The 16,772-nt window shown below is 46.4% G+C and overlaps 1 protein-coding gene across 2 annotated transcripts in view; it reads left to right on the forward strand.

Annotated features, from left to right (window-relative positions):
- The window catches only part of DLG4 (discs large MAGUK scaffold protein 4), a 176,499-nt gene that overhangs the window by 596 nt on the left and 159,131 nt on the right, over positions 1-16,772 (forward strand). The window lies entirely within an intron of this gene.

Genomic DNA, 16,772 nt, shown 5'->3' on the forward strand with positions numbered 1-16,772 from the left:
CCATCCATCTTTCTCTCTCTCTCTCTCTCCACCCATCTGTTCATCCCTGTCTATCTATATCCATGCATCTATCTATCTATCTATCTATCTATCTATCTATCTATCTATCTATCTATCCATGAATCTATCTATCTATCCATCCATCCCTCCCTCCCTCCCTAGCACTCTCTCTGAAGGATCTCCTGGTGCCTCTCTTTGCCAGCTGTGGGTTTGGGGTTTGGGGGGATTGGGGGCTAGAGACCCCTGGAGAGCTGGGGGACCTGTTTCGTGCCACCCTCCCTGAGGAGGAAGAGCAGGCCAAGGGAGGCCCTCTGGGAGGGGATGCGGCCTGGGGCCCTAAGGAGGCCCTGGGGGAGGGGGAAGGGGTCTTTTGGGGTGTGGGGGGAATGGAGAGGGATGGCAGGCTGTGCCATGGCTCAGAGGAGGTGGGAGGCAAGCGTTTTCTCTTCTCCTGCCCCCCTTCCTTTCTGCCTTCCCTCTTTCTTTCTCTGCCTCTCCTGAGCAGTTTCCATGGAGCTGAGGGCTGCGTGGGATCCAGCTCTGGAGGGTGATGTCGAGAGAGTTGTGTGGTTAGGCTGGGGAGGATGATGAGGATGAGGATGATGATGGGAGATGTGTGTGGGGTAGAATTGCCTCCACTGTCCCCCCCCCTTCCTGGCCCCTTCCAGGTGAGCTGCTGCTGCTGCTGCTTCTGGGGAAGATGGGCGTTGTAGTCCAAAGGCAAGTGGAAGGATGGAGGAGAGCAGCCAAGGCAGCCTGGCCTTGGCTGGAGGCAGGGAGCTCTCCAAGGTGCTGAACTCCCCGACGCTCTCCTTGGTGCTGAAACCCCCTTCTTCCCTTTTCTCCTGTAGGCTTTTAAACATCCTTGGCCTGATAAAGAAGCCCATAGAGCTTCCAAAACTTGCATCGTTGTATTTTGTGCATGTAGGTTGTCCCCATAAAGGTACCCCCCCTTTTAGAAGGGGGACTATGGAGATGATTGTACCTTTGTTACTCCTTTTGGTGGGGCTGAGGGACTTCAAAAAGCGCATCCTGGACGTGTCTGGCATGGTGGCCAAGAGTCCTGGGGAGCACACCACATCTTGGCACAAGGCTGGTGTTGGGTGGTGTATGCGCGCACTGGTGTGTGGGGTTACCTGGGACAGAGCCATAACTGCTCAAAGGGGGGTCGAAAGTGACCCTCACCCTTCCCCACCCTCAGCTCCAAATGTTGGCTTTGCAATTAAGGTCTTTAAAGAAGAAGTGACTCTCATCCTTCCCCATCCTCACCCCAAAATGTTGGCTTTGCAATGGGGGCCTTGGTAGAAGAAGTGATCCTCATCCTTCCCCACCCTCACCCCCAGATGTTGGCCTTGCATTGAGGCTTTGGCAGAAGAAGTGACCCTCACCCTCACTGCAAAGCCAAAATCTGGGGGTGAAGGTGGGTCCTCACTCCCCAAATTCTGGCTTTGCAATGAGGGCTTTGATAGAATGGGGTGTTCTGGTGTAGTCTTGGTAGAGAAGGAGGGGTGAGGCACATCTCCCCACTTCAATCCAATGCCCCTTGGCTCAAGGGATCATTCATATAAGAGGGTCTTTGTGGGGGGAAAAGGGACAGACTAGCTACAGAACCTGAAATTTTGGGGTATAGGGTTCTCACACAACCCAACCACTCCCAGAAGACTGCGTTATCTGAATGTGTGTGGGAGGCAGGGGTTTGCATGGTGAATGGGCTAAGAAACCAAGGATGGCGATTGTGGAAACCATGTGTGTCGAGGTGGGTAGGGTTCTCTAGACCGTGTCTTTTGGCTTGAGGACATAGGGACAACCTTGAGACCTGGACAGGGTTGGTTCCATCCTACATAAGCTGATGGTAGTAGGAATCATAGAATCACAGAGTTGGAAGAGATCCTCCCAAGGGCCAACCAGTCGAGCCCCACGCCATGCGCAAGGTGAACTCTAGTTCTCTCAAAGGTCATTGTACTTAAAAGCTGAGCATCTGTGGGATGCCTCCTACATTCTTGGCTTGGCTTTGTCAACCTGTGCCTTCACACTCATCCCAACCTTCCCTGTATTTTTGGTGGACAGGATCTGTGTGTTCTACCGACCCTCTAGGCCTGATTTGGGGCCTGGTTCTCTGTGGATTTCTGGACTGGTCTCTCCTTCCTAAGTCTTTCCTGCCACATTCTCTCTGGGGCCTTTTTAAATTTGAAAAAAAAAAAAAGGGGGGGGGGTTCCTACAGGTGTGTGGAGCCAGAAGGACCACAAGCAAGGATGATGAATGGGGTGCAAGTGTGTGAAGATGAAAGAGGAGGCCTTGAGGATGGGCAGCAGGCAGAAGAGTCCTTCCATCTGTGTGTGAGATCATCTGAGAACACATGGAGGGGAAAGGATTGAGGAGAAGCAAGGAAACAGCAGCTGCTGAGAGCCACACGGGCTTTGAAATATTTTTGGAGAGAGGGGTTTGCTCCCCTCTCATTGCTAGGCATCCCTTTGCTCAGAAGCTCACTTGACTTCCAAGGTCTGGGAACCATAGGAACGCACCAGCTGAGCATGTGCGCCTGTGTGCTTGTGTGCATGTGTGTGGTATGTGTGTGGAAGGCAATGAAAGAGTATGGAATGCAGCACCATGAGAAAGCCAACCCTCATCCACATCTTCCTTAGATGTAAAGAGAGCATTTTTACAAGGGGGGGGGGGCTGAATGTGCCCCCTCTATGGAAGCACAGCACCATGAAGCTTTCCCATGGGGTCTTTGGAAAGGGAATGATTCAATCCTGATTAATCAGGGAGGGGCAAAGGCTTAATTATAAGAGAAGGTGGGAGGGATGGATGAGTGGGTTTGTGTAAGAGAGTGTGTGTGTGTGTGTGTATGTGTAGGTGGGGGGTGTTGTTTCAAGGGGGTGTATGGACAGATGTGGCTTGAGGCCAGGGTTTGGGTGCAGGGTGCTCAAATGGCCACTGTCTTTCACCTCTGCCTGGCCGGCCACATCTGGAGGGCCACATGTTCATTCCTTGTTTTTAAGCCAAGGTTGTTCAAACAGTTAAACTGTTCCTTGTGGGGGTGTTGAGAGCACATCAGAGAGGTGCATGGAGGATGTGTGTGGGAAAAGAAAGCCAGAAATAGCACCAAAAAAGAGAGAGGGAGAGGGAGAGGGAGAAGAAGAGAGCGAGAGGAGCCATTTCATTCTACCCGTCACACACACGTAGTGTGCGGCGCGCTAAATACCACACTCAGACTGTACATGAATGCTGATTTCAGTGCATCTCTTTCTCTCTCCCTTTTTCTGTGCGCATATGTGTTGTGTGCGCGCACGTGTGTTGGCAGAAGTGTGAGCGGTTTGTGCCTTTTCAAAAGAAGCAACTGCAGTGGGTGTCTGCTTCCAATCTGTGGAAGAATTGGGTGATGGAGGAAGGGAAAGATCTGAAATGCAAATGGAAATATAAAAGTATGGGCTGGAATACACACACACACACACACACACACACACACACATCTTCGCCTTCCTTTGGCGCTGGGCTCTGTATGATGGAAGGTGATAGAAGGCCTTCCTAGGCCATGTTGATCCGGCACAAATCTTGGGCATGTGGTGACCGAGAGATGACTGGAGTAATGTTTCTGTTGTGAGGCATCCAAAGAACAGTAGGATGTGGGGATGGAGGGAGTGAGACAAAAATGTGTACAAATTGAGGGGTTCCCTGTGAATAATGGGGTGTGGGTTTCAGCTTCATCGACAGCAGAGCTCAAACATTTCCAAAATGAATCATGAGAGGGATTGATAGGCCAGGAGGCATCAACTGTGGGGAGCGAAAGCACATGTGTGCGGACTCTGTGGGCTTAGAAAGAAGTGTCTTTTTCTCCAACCTATATTGAGTTGGAGCCAGGATTGGGGTTCAGGGGAGACCTGGCGGCGTGGCCCTTTAAATGCTTTGAAACATAATAGGTGGGCTCAGATTAATAGTGGGGAGGCAGAAATATGACTTGGGTTGGGTTCAGCATCGGAGGGGGGTTATTTCCGGGCAGAAACAATAGGGTTTGGTTGGGATAGGTGGGTGGGCTGCCTTCCTCCATTGCTAAAAGCTTCCCCCCCTCTTTTCCATAAATTGCCAATGACCTATTAATAATGGATGTGGGTAGAGAGTGACTGATTGCGTCCATTCATCCTGATGCCTGTCCAATCCGTCTTGGCTCTTACAGCATGCTCTGAGGTCTAGGTTGCATTGTGTTTCTGTGTGCATGAATGTGGGGAGAGAAGTGGGGGGGGGTTAAGAGGATGGGGATCCCCTGAGGCTTATCGGATTGGTATTTGCTTCCTTCCTCTCTTTGATGGAGGCTTAAAGAGGTGGCCCACAAGGCCACTTTCTGCTGGGAACCCGTCTATCATTGGGGTGTCTGCAGATGCTGGGCTAAGATTTGGAGTGAGGACACCCTCCCATTGGTAGGCTGCATGCTCACTGGAGAAATAACCTGGTTTGGCACCACTTTAATTGCCTTGGCTCAAGGCTATGGAATTCTGGGAGTTGGAGTTCGTTGTGGGGCCCAGAGAGGAGCTCTTTGGGACAAAGGTGGGTGACTGTGGTGGGTCAGGGGGCCATTTTTTCTTTCTCCAGGGACTTCTGGGGCCCCCACAAAGACTGAAATCAACAATCCATAATAGCTAGACATCCACTACTTTATAGAGTAAGCTCTTGTTATCCGCTGGAGTTTGGTTCCAAGACCCTTCGTTGATATCAAAATCAGTGGATGCTCGGGTCCCATTAAATATCATCATCATCATCACTATCATCATCACCACCACTATCATCATTACCACTGTTCTCTTGTTATGGTTCCGGGACCCCCATGGATACCAAAATCTGTGGATGCTCAAGTCCCATTAAATACAATGGTGTATCATCATCATCATTATTACTACTACAATGGGACCTTGTTATCTGCTAGGGTTTGGTTCCAGCACCCCCCCCCCCGTAGATACTAAAATCTATGGATGCTCAAGTTCCATTCAATACAATGGGATATTATCATTGTTAGTATTACTACTACAATGGGCCCTTTGGTATCTTCTGGGTTTTGGTTCCAGGACCCCTCATGGATACCAAAATTAGTGGATGCTCAAGTCCCACTAAATATATGCTCAAGTTCCATTAAATACAATGGGGTATCATCATCATCATCATCATCATCATCATCATCATCATCATCATCATCATCATCATCACAATGGGCCGTTGGTATCCTCTGGGGATTGGTTCCAGGACCCCTCCTGGACACCAAAATTAGTGGATGCTCAAGTCCCATTATATATACACCAGTGTAAGAAAATGGTGTGTGTGCTGAGTCCCTTCATGTCATTTTTGACTTATGGCAACCCTAAAGAGACCGTATCACAGGGTTTCCTTGGCCAGGTTTATTCAGAGGAGGTTTGCCACTGCCTGCCCCTGAGACTGAGAGAGTGTGACTTATTGTCCAAGGTCTCCCAGTGGGTTTTTGTAGCTAAGAGGGGACTTGAACCCTGGTCTCCTGAGTCCTAGGCCAACGCTCAAAGCACTACCTCACACTGGCTCTCTGGTGTCTCTTACATCAAATGGCCAAACCAAGGTTTGGCATCAATATCTTCTTGGAATATTTTCAGGCTGTGGATGGTTGAATCTGTGGATACGCAGGGCTGACTGTAATTGTATTTTTAAATGTTAAACAGTGCAGGAGGGGTGTGTGATCTATTAAAAGGCGCATAGCTGTTCTGGAATACTTTTCTGGGCCTGGAAAAGGGTGGTCCAGGAAGTCTGGAAGGGCAAGGGCCACAAAAATTGGCCCATACAGGGCCTGCTTTGGCATTTTGCCCACCTCCACTTCAAGAGCAATTCCTATGAACCATTGTATGAACCATTACTATTATTTATTATTATTACTTCCTTTGGGTAAAAATGTACTAACAGTGGGATCTGAATCTCTCCCACCCCAAGTTGGTGCCTCAGTTCTAGATGTGTTGGGAGAGTTTTTAATTAGTTTGGGGTCTATTTAAGCAGATGGAGTGGAGTTGAATCCTTCCCACGAGGAAATGATTGGGAAGACACAGTGTCAGTTAGCGGCTCCCATGTCGATGGGGCAACAAATCCATTCCAGGTTTTCGGTAAAACTTTAAAAAGAGCTGTCCGTTGGGCTGGACCTAGTGAGGAACATCATTCAGCCCTTCAGCACAGAATCTGCAATAAGACCTGGAGCGGATTCACTGCCCAGCCGGAATGGGAGCCACCCGCTTTTACTGCCTGAGGATGAATATTTAGAATTAAGGGGCATAAAAATTGTGATTTCAAGTAAAAAAAAACCTGCTGTAAAACCGCAACAATATATGCAGTTACCTGTAATGAATCACCTTTTCTTCCTTTCTGTAACAAAAGAGTAGGCACAATTCCATCCCAAAACTGACACAAGGAGTGGGAACAAGGCCAATTTATCGATGTAATCAATGAATCATGGAGGGTACCCCAAGGGACATCTGGCTGAACCACCTGCCATGCAGGAATACACAACTAAAGCACACCTCTAGTTCCTTTTAAAAGTTCTCTAGTTGCTTTTAAAAGTGAGTTTCCAAGGGGTTTTGAGAAGCATTTGGACAGGGATTGGTCAGGTTTGTTACTGCTCTCTCATTAGCCCTAATGAGCAGCCCATCTAGTAACTCTCCTGACAAGTTACTTTTAAAAACCATTGTGACAAATAATGAGAATGATTCAAGATTTAAGCAACCTTGTAGATATTATTGGACTGCATCTCCCAGACGTCCCATGCAATGATGCTGAATGCTGGGACCTGCATTCCATCCATGTTTGGTGCAGGGACACACTGCCCACTCCGGGTTTTTTTTTTTTTTTTACCAAGGTAGACCCTTGGCCCATTTAGCCCAGTATTGTCTGCGTTGATTGGCAGCCATTTGCCAGGGCTTCAGGCAGAATTCTTCCTTGAAACTCCTTCCTGAAGATACTGGGAATTGAACCTGTGACTTCTGGTGTGCAAAGGGGTAGCCTTTTCCCAACCAGTCAGGGCCTGGTGTCCACACTTCCCGCTGGACAGGATCTTATTGTGGACACAGTGGACTGGCAGCATGCTCAGTCTGACATGTGCAAAGAATCAAGGGGTCCGAGTAGACCACAAACTAAACATGAGCCAACAATGTGATGCAGCAGCAACAAAAGACCAATATGATCCCAGGATTGTGAATGAGCAAAGAGGGCAACTGGCTGTCTGTGAGCAATTCCTACATCACAAAAATTACAGAGAAAGCCAAGAGATTTTCAGACTTGACACTAGAAATGGCTTTGAAATTTGCAGATGACATCAAATTAGGAGGAGTAGCTAAGATCACAGAGGACAGGCTCAACATTCAAAATGACCTGAATGGACTAGAAAGCTGGGCCAAAGCTAACAAAATGTTCAACAGGAAGAAACGTAAGGTACTATACTTCGGAAGAAAAAAATTGAAATGTACATAGGATGGGGGACACCTGGTTTGACAAAAATACAGTGCGCCTGTGCTATAGGCGGGTGCCCCATACGTGGCTTCTAGCTTATGTGGAAGCCGCATGATGGGAGAATGAATGGTGCACACTCCCATGGCATGCACACTCTCCCACACCGCAAGCATGAGCCCCATTCAATCAAATGGGACTTGAGCTTACGTGCTATTCAGTTTACGCGTGGGGGGGGGGGTCCGGAATGGATCCCCGCATAAGCCAAGGGCGCACTGTACATGTGAAAAGAATCTAAGAGTTGAACATGAGTCAACAGTGTGATGCGGCAGCTAAAAAAGCCCATGCAATTTTAGGCTGCATCAATGAAAGTATAGTGTCTAGATCAAGGGAAGTAATAGTGCCACTCTGTTCTGCTTTGGTCAGACTTAACCTTGAATCCAGTGTCCAGTTCTGGGCAACACAATTCAAAAAGGATATCGAGAAGCTGGAGCGTGTCCAGAGGAACACAACCAAAATGGTGAAAGGTCTGGAAGCCGCCAAGCCCAACAATGAGAGGCTTTAGGGGGCTGGGTATGTTTAGCTTGGAGAAGAAAAGACAGAAAGGTAGTATGATAGCCTTCTTTAAATAATTGAAGGAACGACATGTAGAAAAATCAAGCAAGCTAGTTTTCTGCTGCTCCAGAGACTAGACTACAATTCAAGGGATTCAAATTACAAGGAAAAGGGATTCCACTGAAACCTTAGGAGGAATACGTTTAGCGTAAGAGCTGTTTGACAATGGCATAGTCTTTCTTAAATAGGGTTGATTCTCCCTCTTTTGAGCTATTTAAACACACGTTGGATATCCACCTTTATGGGATGTAATATGGGTGGATTCCTGCATGGCCAAAATGGGTTGGGATCCCTTCCAGCCCTATGACTCCCTGATATTTTGCAGTTAGGCATCCAGAACCTTGAACCGCTAAATGTATGGATTTTTGCATCTCTGGCTTGAATCACATTGTGAGTTCCAATTGGAGTAGGCCCATTGAACCGATAGGGTTTACTTTCATTGTTGAATCACCATTCAGCAATTGATGCAGGCGATCTACCCCATTTGGCATTAACCTAAAGGCCTCAGGACTCTGTCCTGAATGTTTGCTGGTGGAGATGAATTTCCTGGGCCAGGTTTTCACTTTCTTAAAGTCCCTGCATTTAGATCCTTTCATTTAAATTGAAATCCTTACTCCAACCCTGGGGATTCTCTAGGACAGTATTGCAAGATCAGTGCTAAGAATCTCCTGCAAAGACCACAGGGGCAATGTGGAGTTGGTGATTTGTTGTTGTTGTGTTGCCTTCAAGTTGTTTCTATCTTATGGCGACTCCAAGGAGACTCTATCATGTTCTTTTTCTAAGCAACCCTAGGTGGACTGTGCTCATGATGGGCCTTTTCATCCATAAATAGGCAAAATAGGGTCCTGAGGACACATATGGGCTTGAGGCTTTGGTGTGCAAAGCCAAAGTGTTTTTCCCCCAGACCCCTCCATGTTCTCCAGACCACTGTTTTCCTGGCCAGAGAGAGGATGGATTGCTTTTCCTGAGGCCTGTTCACCACACAGTTATAGCACGGTTTGTAGAAGTTGTAGTTGAAGGAGAAGTATTTAGTATTCTTAGCCAGAGAGCTCTAGTGCCTCCCCAAACTACAAATCCCAGTATTCCATAGGATGCCAGAGAATCATAGCACTATAATTGTGTAGTGTGAAAGGGCTCCTGGAAAACTCCAGGAGCGGTGATTCGCCTTTTAAATTTTACACACAGACATACACACATACACACACACGCTTGCCTGCTTTTCCAAACCAGAAGTAAATTCCTGTGGATTTTATTTGGCATTTTGAATAGTCCACGTGACCTTCAAAGGGTCCCATGGGTGGGAAAGGGGTCCACAGGCTTACTATAGTTGCGCAACTCCGTTTTAGTGCACCCAAGATATGTTTGCCAGCGGCAATCCCTCCGGTTTGCTTTTACGAAGCTTTTTCTTTATGCATGTGGTTGTTTCCCCCCCCCCCCTAAATCTTTTCTTGCAAAGACACAAAGCTGAGCAGAAATGCTCTTTTCCAAGGCATCTGGCAAGTGCCTCCCAAAGGTGTACCGCTTTGCTTGGAATAAAAGGAAGGAGTTATGGGGGGGAAATCCTTCTTTCGCCACCCTTTTCTCCATCAACATGAGCATCTTGTACGAGGAAAGTGGGGTGCCTCTCCGGATCGTGGGTGACCCTTTTGTATACATGTGTGTGTGTGTCTCTGTGTGTGTGTCTTTATTCCCGTATGAGTGTTACTCGCCTGCGTGGTTCTTACCATTGATAATCTGGTATTGGGAATGAGTCAGCCATGGGGTAGGCATGTGTGTGTGTGTGTGTGTGTGTGTGTGTGTGTGTGTGTGTGTGTGTCTATGAGAGGGAGGCTAAATATAGGAGAGACACACTGCGAACCGGGGAAAGGAGCCTTGGAGTGCTGGTGATTTAGCCGCGACTGACCTTTGACCACCCCCTCAGGGATGGTGGGAGGATGGAGCATTTGAACGATGCGGAAAAGAGGGGTTCTCTTCCTTCCTTCCTTCCTTCTAGAGCTTCCCTAAACCCAGCAATTTAGCTAGAGGTGAAGGAAAGTGTGTATGTGTGTGTGTGTGTGGGGGGGGGGAACATGTACACAGAAGAACACATCTCTCCAAAGTTTGTTCTGAAAGGTTTAACCTGAGCAGGTGCTTTCGAAGCCAGGCAGACTTGAGCAGAGCCAAAGAAAGGGCATTTGTGGACTGCAATCCCCAGAATCCTCTGGGCATTGTAGTCCAAAACCATTCCCCCCCAGCTTTTGAGCTGAGTTCATGGAAACGAAATCCTTAGTGTGTGGAAAATCTTGTGGGCAACGAGTTACAAAACAGCCATAAATTCTCTCCCCTGATCGGGATGCATGCCCTGGTGTGCACCCTCTCCGCAGATTAATAACAGCCAGGTGAGGTATCTGCCTCCAGCATGTCCTTTTTGAACTTCCGTAAGCGTCGGCTTACATTGCACCGTAGGCGGTGTGAACCTGTGCACATGTGAACTGTCGCAGAACCCGTTCCTAGCACATGTTCCTCCGTGTTCTCTTCTTTTCTCCTTCTCTTTTACACACCGCTTCTGTTAATGAAACCTCTGCCAAGAAAGGTTGAATGTATTTGTTTTACATCCTTGTTACCCTTGATTGTGTTTTAATATTTCCAATTGCCTTGAAGCGCTTTGGTGAAAGGTGGGGGGATTAACCAATGGTGCAAACATGAGCCCCTGTCTTTTGAGCGAATCCCAGCTGGAGTAGGCCATTGAATCCTATTGCTGAATGGTGTGATCACATATAGGTAAATCCCATTGATTCAGTGGGGCTACTCTGTTCAGGACTAATGGGATTTAGGCTTTATTTCTGTATTACCTCTTGCAGTTTTGATTTACCCTGTTTAATTTCACTTTATTTTCTAAGTAGATAGCCAGCATGGCATAATGGTTTGAGCATCGGAGTACAGTTTCGGAGACCAGTGTTCAATTCCCAGCTCAGCTAGAAAACCCACTGGGTGACCTTGGGCGAGTCACACTCTCTCAGCCTCAGAGAAAAGCAATGGCAAACCTCAACAAATAACAAACCTTAACCTCTTAACAAACCTTGCCAAGAAAATCCCATAAGACATTCACCATAGGTCAGAAACGACTTGAAGGCACACAACACACACACACCTTCTATGTACACTCATCCCTCCATATTTGTGGATTTGATTATTCATGGATTTAATTAATATGTTCTCTCTAGGAATATCTAGGTCCTCCAGCGCAACTCTATGGCCAGCTTTAACTAAATGTTGCATTGAAAGACCTAGAGGTTCCTAGAGAGGATACTCTACTAGGCCTTTGTAGCTCCTCTGGCACAGTTCTATGGCCAGTGTCTGTCGGACGTTGACCACAAAGTTGCACTGGAGGACCTAGAGATTCCTAGAGAGGTGTCCTTTCAGGTAAAAACAGTGTTTTTGTTATTTATGGTTTTTCCATATTCATGGGGGTCTTGTGCCCCTAACCCTAGTGAATAAGGAGGGACAAGTGTATATTGTTACACCCTTGAGGACTAGAAGCTTTATTGAAGAAGAAGTAAAAAACGAGGCTGAATTTTCAGAGTTCTTGTTTGTTGTTAACTTTCCCCAACCTTTCCTCCAAAAAGTGTAGCAACAATATGGATGTGTTCCCACCTACTTTTTCTATACACTCCTTTAGACATAAGGTCTTTTCACGCCATACAATTATAGCACTCTCATTCCACTTTAATCTGGCATGGCAGCACTATATGGTATCCTGTGATTTGCAATTTAGGGGGGTGATTTAGAATCCGTAACCAGTGAGTTCTAGTCCCTCACCATACTACAAGTCCCAGGATTCCATAGGATGCAGCCATGGAAGGTAAAGTGGAATTATTAGTGCTATAAACGTGTTGTGCAAAAGGGTTCATTATGTTCTCTTATCCTCTCAGCAGCCCTGTGAGGTAGGCTGAGGGATCATGACTGGCCCAGTTCCACCAGCTGAGATTTCATAGCTGAAAAGAGGTTTCTCCTCTTTCCACTCCAAATCTGGTCCAGGTTTCAAAACATCTCCAAACTGGAAATAGCATTCAAAGGATTTATTTGTTTAAATAAGCAATTTACATTGTCCAGAGGTAATCAGAGGAAGTGTGAATGCAGAAGCTACAACATTTGCTGGAGAGACGTGTCTGACATTGGCTTTCGGAGACTGTCTTCCAGTTTGTGGCCTTGTTGTGTGTCTGGCTATGAGTGTACATAGCTAAGGGAGGGGGGGACATTTGGGGGTGGTCAGGGGGGCTTTTTTTGCACCCTAAGACCCTCCAGAAGCCACAAAAACTGCTTGAAACACAAAAATAGGAACAACCAGGGGACTACTACTGATTTTGAAAAATGGGCATTTTTTTGGCATTAAGAAGTGCACAGGACGGATCTGTGACCTATTTAAATGGCAAATTGCCTTTTCTGAAAATCTGTAGGGCAGGCAATTCATCTTTTTTTTACTATGGCCACATAAAAGGAGTCTGGAGGGACAACTGAGGGCCACAAAACAGCCTTGAGGACCACATATGGCTCACTTTTCTTGGATAGAAGTTCAAAGCCACTTTTAGCGTCAAATCCTGATTCATTAGGATGCAGGACTTACGCACAGAAAGCCAGTTGCCCTGGTTGCCCATTCGCCATCCTTGAAAAAGGTCCTTGGTTCGGTTCCTATCATCCTCAGTTAAAAGGGGAGGACAGACTGCTGTCTTCTTGTGAACACTGGGATGCTTCCAATGATCATTGGTGCTATTAAACTGGAGGCAGTGGAAGTTGGTGGTTTCTCTGTTAGTGGATGGTCAATCCGCTCTGGATTCCAGCCCAAACTTTTAAGGGAGGTATCTAATGGGCTGGGCTGAATCCTATCCCGGCAAAAGATTTAGCACTTTGGTCACCTCCCTAAAGTTTATACTGAAACCTAGAGCTGATTCACGGCTTCCATGACACACTGCTGCTAGCTAGAAACACCCACGGTTTGGGTCCAGAGCTTGTGAAAAGTTACTTTTGCAGGGTCACTTTCCATGGGCAGGCAGACACTTTCCCATTCACTCAGCATTTGGGTTTTCAGCATCTGATGTGGGAGGTCTTTAAACTGAGCTGTGTTGTATTTTTATTGTTTTTACAATGGTTTTAAATCAGTGTTCTTATTATGATTGATTGGTGTGTGTGTGTGTGTGTGTGTGTGTGTGTGTGTGTGTGTATCCACTGCTTTAACTATATTTTGTTTTAACTAATTTTAACTCATATTGTGAGTTGCCTCACATCTTATATTAGAGAAAAAGGTGAAAGATGCCCAAACAACCTCTGTTTAAGGGCCTCCAAAGAAGTCCACCATCTTCCCAAGAAGTCTGCTTCACTGTTGAACAGCTCTTTCCCTCACAAAGGTCTTCCTAACGTTGAGTCAGAATGTCCTTTCTTGGCATTTGAATCCATTAGTTCAGGCCCTACCCTCCAAAGAGACAGAAAACACACTTGCTCCCCCCTCCAGATATGTATCATTGCTCCTCAAAGTGGTGGTCCATGGACCACTGCCAGGCTGTCGGCTATTGACTGCTCATCCATGGCAAGTTTCCAGGACAGAAAGGAAGAGTTGTATTCAATAGATGCAAATATGGTGCTGGTCCTTGGCATGCCCTCATCTACATGAGATCCCTTCAGATATCTAAAGATGCTTGTACCAGATCCCCATTCAGGCTGCACTGACACTGCAGAATTAATGCCAGTTGATACCACTTTAACTGCCATGACTCAATGCTATGGAATTCTGGGCATTGTAGTTTGGTGAGATGCTTAGTCTTCTCTCTCAGAGACCATTCATGTCACACTCTTTTTGTTGTTAACTGCCTTTGAGTTGATTTTGATTCATGGCAATCCTGTGGCTGAGACACCTTCAAGATTCCTGTCCTCTACTTCTCTGTTCAGACCCTACATTTTGAGTCTATGCATCTGGCATGTGGTCTTCCTCTCTTTCTCCGGCCTTCCACCTTTTCTAGCATTGTTCTCTTTTCTAATGATTTATTTTTCCTCATGATGTGTCCGAAGTATGACAGCCTCAGTTTAATCTCCTTGGCTTTCAGGATTGATCTGTTCTAGAACCCACTTGTTTGTCTTTTGGGGCATCCTTGGTATCCTCAGCACATTGCTAATGAGTTGATTTTCTTCCCGTTGGATTTATTCACTATCCAGCTTTCACATCTGCACATGGGGATGGGGAACACAATGGCTTGGACGCTTCTAATTTTAGTGCTTCGTTGCATCTCTTTGCACTTTAGGATCTTGTCTAGTTCTTTCATGGCTGCCCTTCCCATTCCTAACCTTCTTTGGATTTCTTGACGGCAGTCTCCGTTCTGGTCAATATTTGAACCAAGGGATGGGAACTCTTTGACTGTTTCAATTTTCTCATTGTTTAGGAAGAATTCTTGTAGCTTTTCTGTGGTTACTTAAAAAATCAACATTAATCCAACTTTGGCACTTTCCTCTTTGACCTTCTTCAGTAATTGCTCCACAAATCCCAGGATTCCATACAATGGAGCCATGACAGTTAAAGGAGTGCCAAACTGTGTTAATTCTGCCATGTGGCAACAGGCATGACTCCTCTCCAATGGACTTTAGCAAGCTGGTGAAAACCACCTGTAGCACCTGCCATTTGGTGTAATGTACCGACATATGGTGACCCTCTTCTTGGGTTTTCTTAGTCAAACTTGCTTGGAAGAGCTTTGCCATGGCCTTCTTCTAAGGCTGAGAGAGTGTGACTTACCCAAGGTCGCTTAGAGGGTTTGCATAGCTGAGAGGGGATCCAAACCCTAGTTTTCTCCAGTCTTGGCCCAACACTACTGCACAACACTGGATCTTCTCTGTGACAATAATGTTGTTGTTATTATTGTTTGCTTTTTCTTTCTTCTAAGGCTGAGAGAGTATGGCAGGAAGGAGAAGAATCTTGCCTTTGCATGTGGATTCTGGCAAAAGCAAATTGCTCCATCCTCTTCTAACCTGGGAGTATTTGCACTCCATTTACTCAGCTGGTGGAAGAGGAGAGGAGGAGAAATCTTGGGTTAGGCAATTCCAGGTGAATCAGGCAAGAGCAAACTGCTGCAGCCTTTCCTGGCTTGTCTGTTCTCCCTCATTCATAGCTTTTGCCATCAGGACCACATTTTTTTGTTGCTTGGCCACACATGTCCCAGTTTTCCTCTTCGAAATGTTGGAGGGACTGGTATCAGACAGTTTGCTCTGCAGGGTTATGATCGCGAAAGCCCTTTGCTGGAAGGACGATTTGAACTAAGTTCAGGATCAGAGACACAAAGCAAAGGTTCCCTTAAGGACTGGAGAAGTCACATGGGTTCCTATGGAAGAAAGACGGATTGCAGCTCATACCATTTATTCATTTTGTGCATTTAGATTTTATTTATTGAAATCTCCATATCCTGTCCTTTAGCATGAGATCTCAGGGTGGCATGCAACCAAAGTTAATTTTGGTACGACATAGAACCAAGCAGCATTAAAACTCATTGAAATGGGCTACAACTTAGTGGTTTGAGTGTTCAAATATGGCTCCAGAAAACAGGGTTCGAAGCCCCGCTCGGCCATGAAACCCAATGAGTGATCCTGGGCAAGTCACACTCTCTCAGCCTCAGAGGATGGTAATGGCAACCCCCCTATGAAGAAATTTGCCAAACCCCCTCCCCCCACAAAACCCCATAATGGGTTTGCCTTTGGGTCATCATAAGTCAGAAATGACTTGAAGGCAACAATAACAAGCAGCTGAAAAAGTGGAACGTCTGAGGATTATTTGGAAGCGTCGCTGCCAAACTGAGGCAGCTGGAGGGTATGCACTTAATGGCTATCCCTAGGTCTCAGGATTTGGCCTGGAAATCCATAAGGCCTGAGACAATCCTGAAGCAGCACCTATGCGGGATGCCAATGTGGCATCATTGTGGTACACAGCGGTCCCTACACATTGGCGGCTTTGGCTTTTGCGGATTTGATTATTTGCGGTTTTGATGGATATGTTCTCTCTAGAAATCTCTTGGTCCTCCAGCATAATTCTGCCAGAAGTTGACCATAGAGTTGTGCTGGAAGTCTTACCAATTTATCCCACGTGAGGAATTTCTCTTAATTTCGAATGAAAAGAAAGTGGGGCCAGAACGCATTCACGTGAATTCGCTAGTTCAGAGAATTTACATGAATTCAAATTGCGTTCGATCTGACTTCCCATTGGCCAGAAATAGCTTGCCATTGCCCGAATTTGTGTGGTAGTCTATCACGCAATAACGTGAAACCCCATGATTGCGCTCGGACTGACTGCCCATTGCCCGAATTTGTGTGTAGTAGGCTATCATGCAATAACGTTAATCCCCATGATTGCGTTCAGATTGCCATGGGATTATACTTTCAATTTCCTTTGTCTGATAAACTCCTTAGAGAGAACACTTCTCTAGGCATTGGTAGGTCTTCCAGCATGATTCTGTGGTCAACATCTGGAAGATGTTAACCATAGAGTTGCACTGGAAGACTTGGAGATTCCTAGAGAGGTGTTCTCTTCAGTAAAAAGAACAGTGTTTTTTTTTTAATTTAGGGTTTCCCCACATTCACAGGGGTCCTTCACCTCTGACTTCAGCGAATGTGGAGGGACCACTGTATGTGGGTAGTGTGAAAGGGTCTCTGGCTTCCATAGGCTGTTGTAATGCCTGTTTAATGCTGTGCCCTAATATATATGGCTTAG

Source organism: Sceloporus undulatus, chromosome 6 (genome assembly GCF_019175285.1).
Source record: "Sceloporus undulatus isolate JIND9_A2432 ecotype Alabama chromosome 6, SceUnd_v1.1, whole genome shotgun sequence".
Lineage (NCBI taxonomy): Eukaryota > Metazoa > Chordata > Lepidosauria > Squamata > Phrynosomatidae > Sceloporus > Sceloporus undulatus.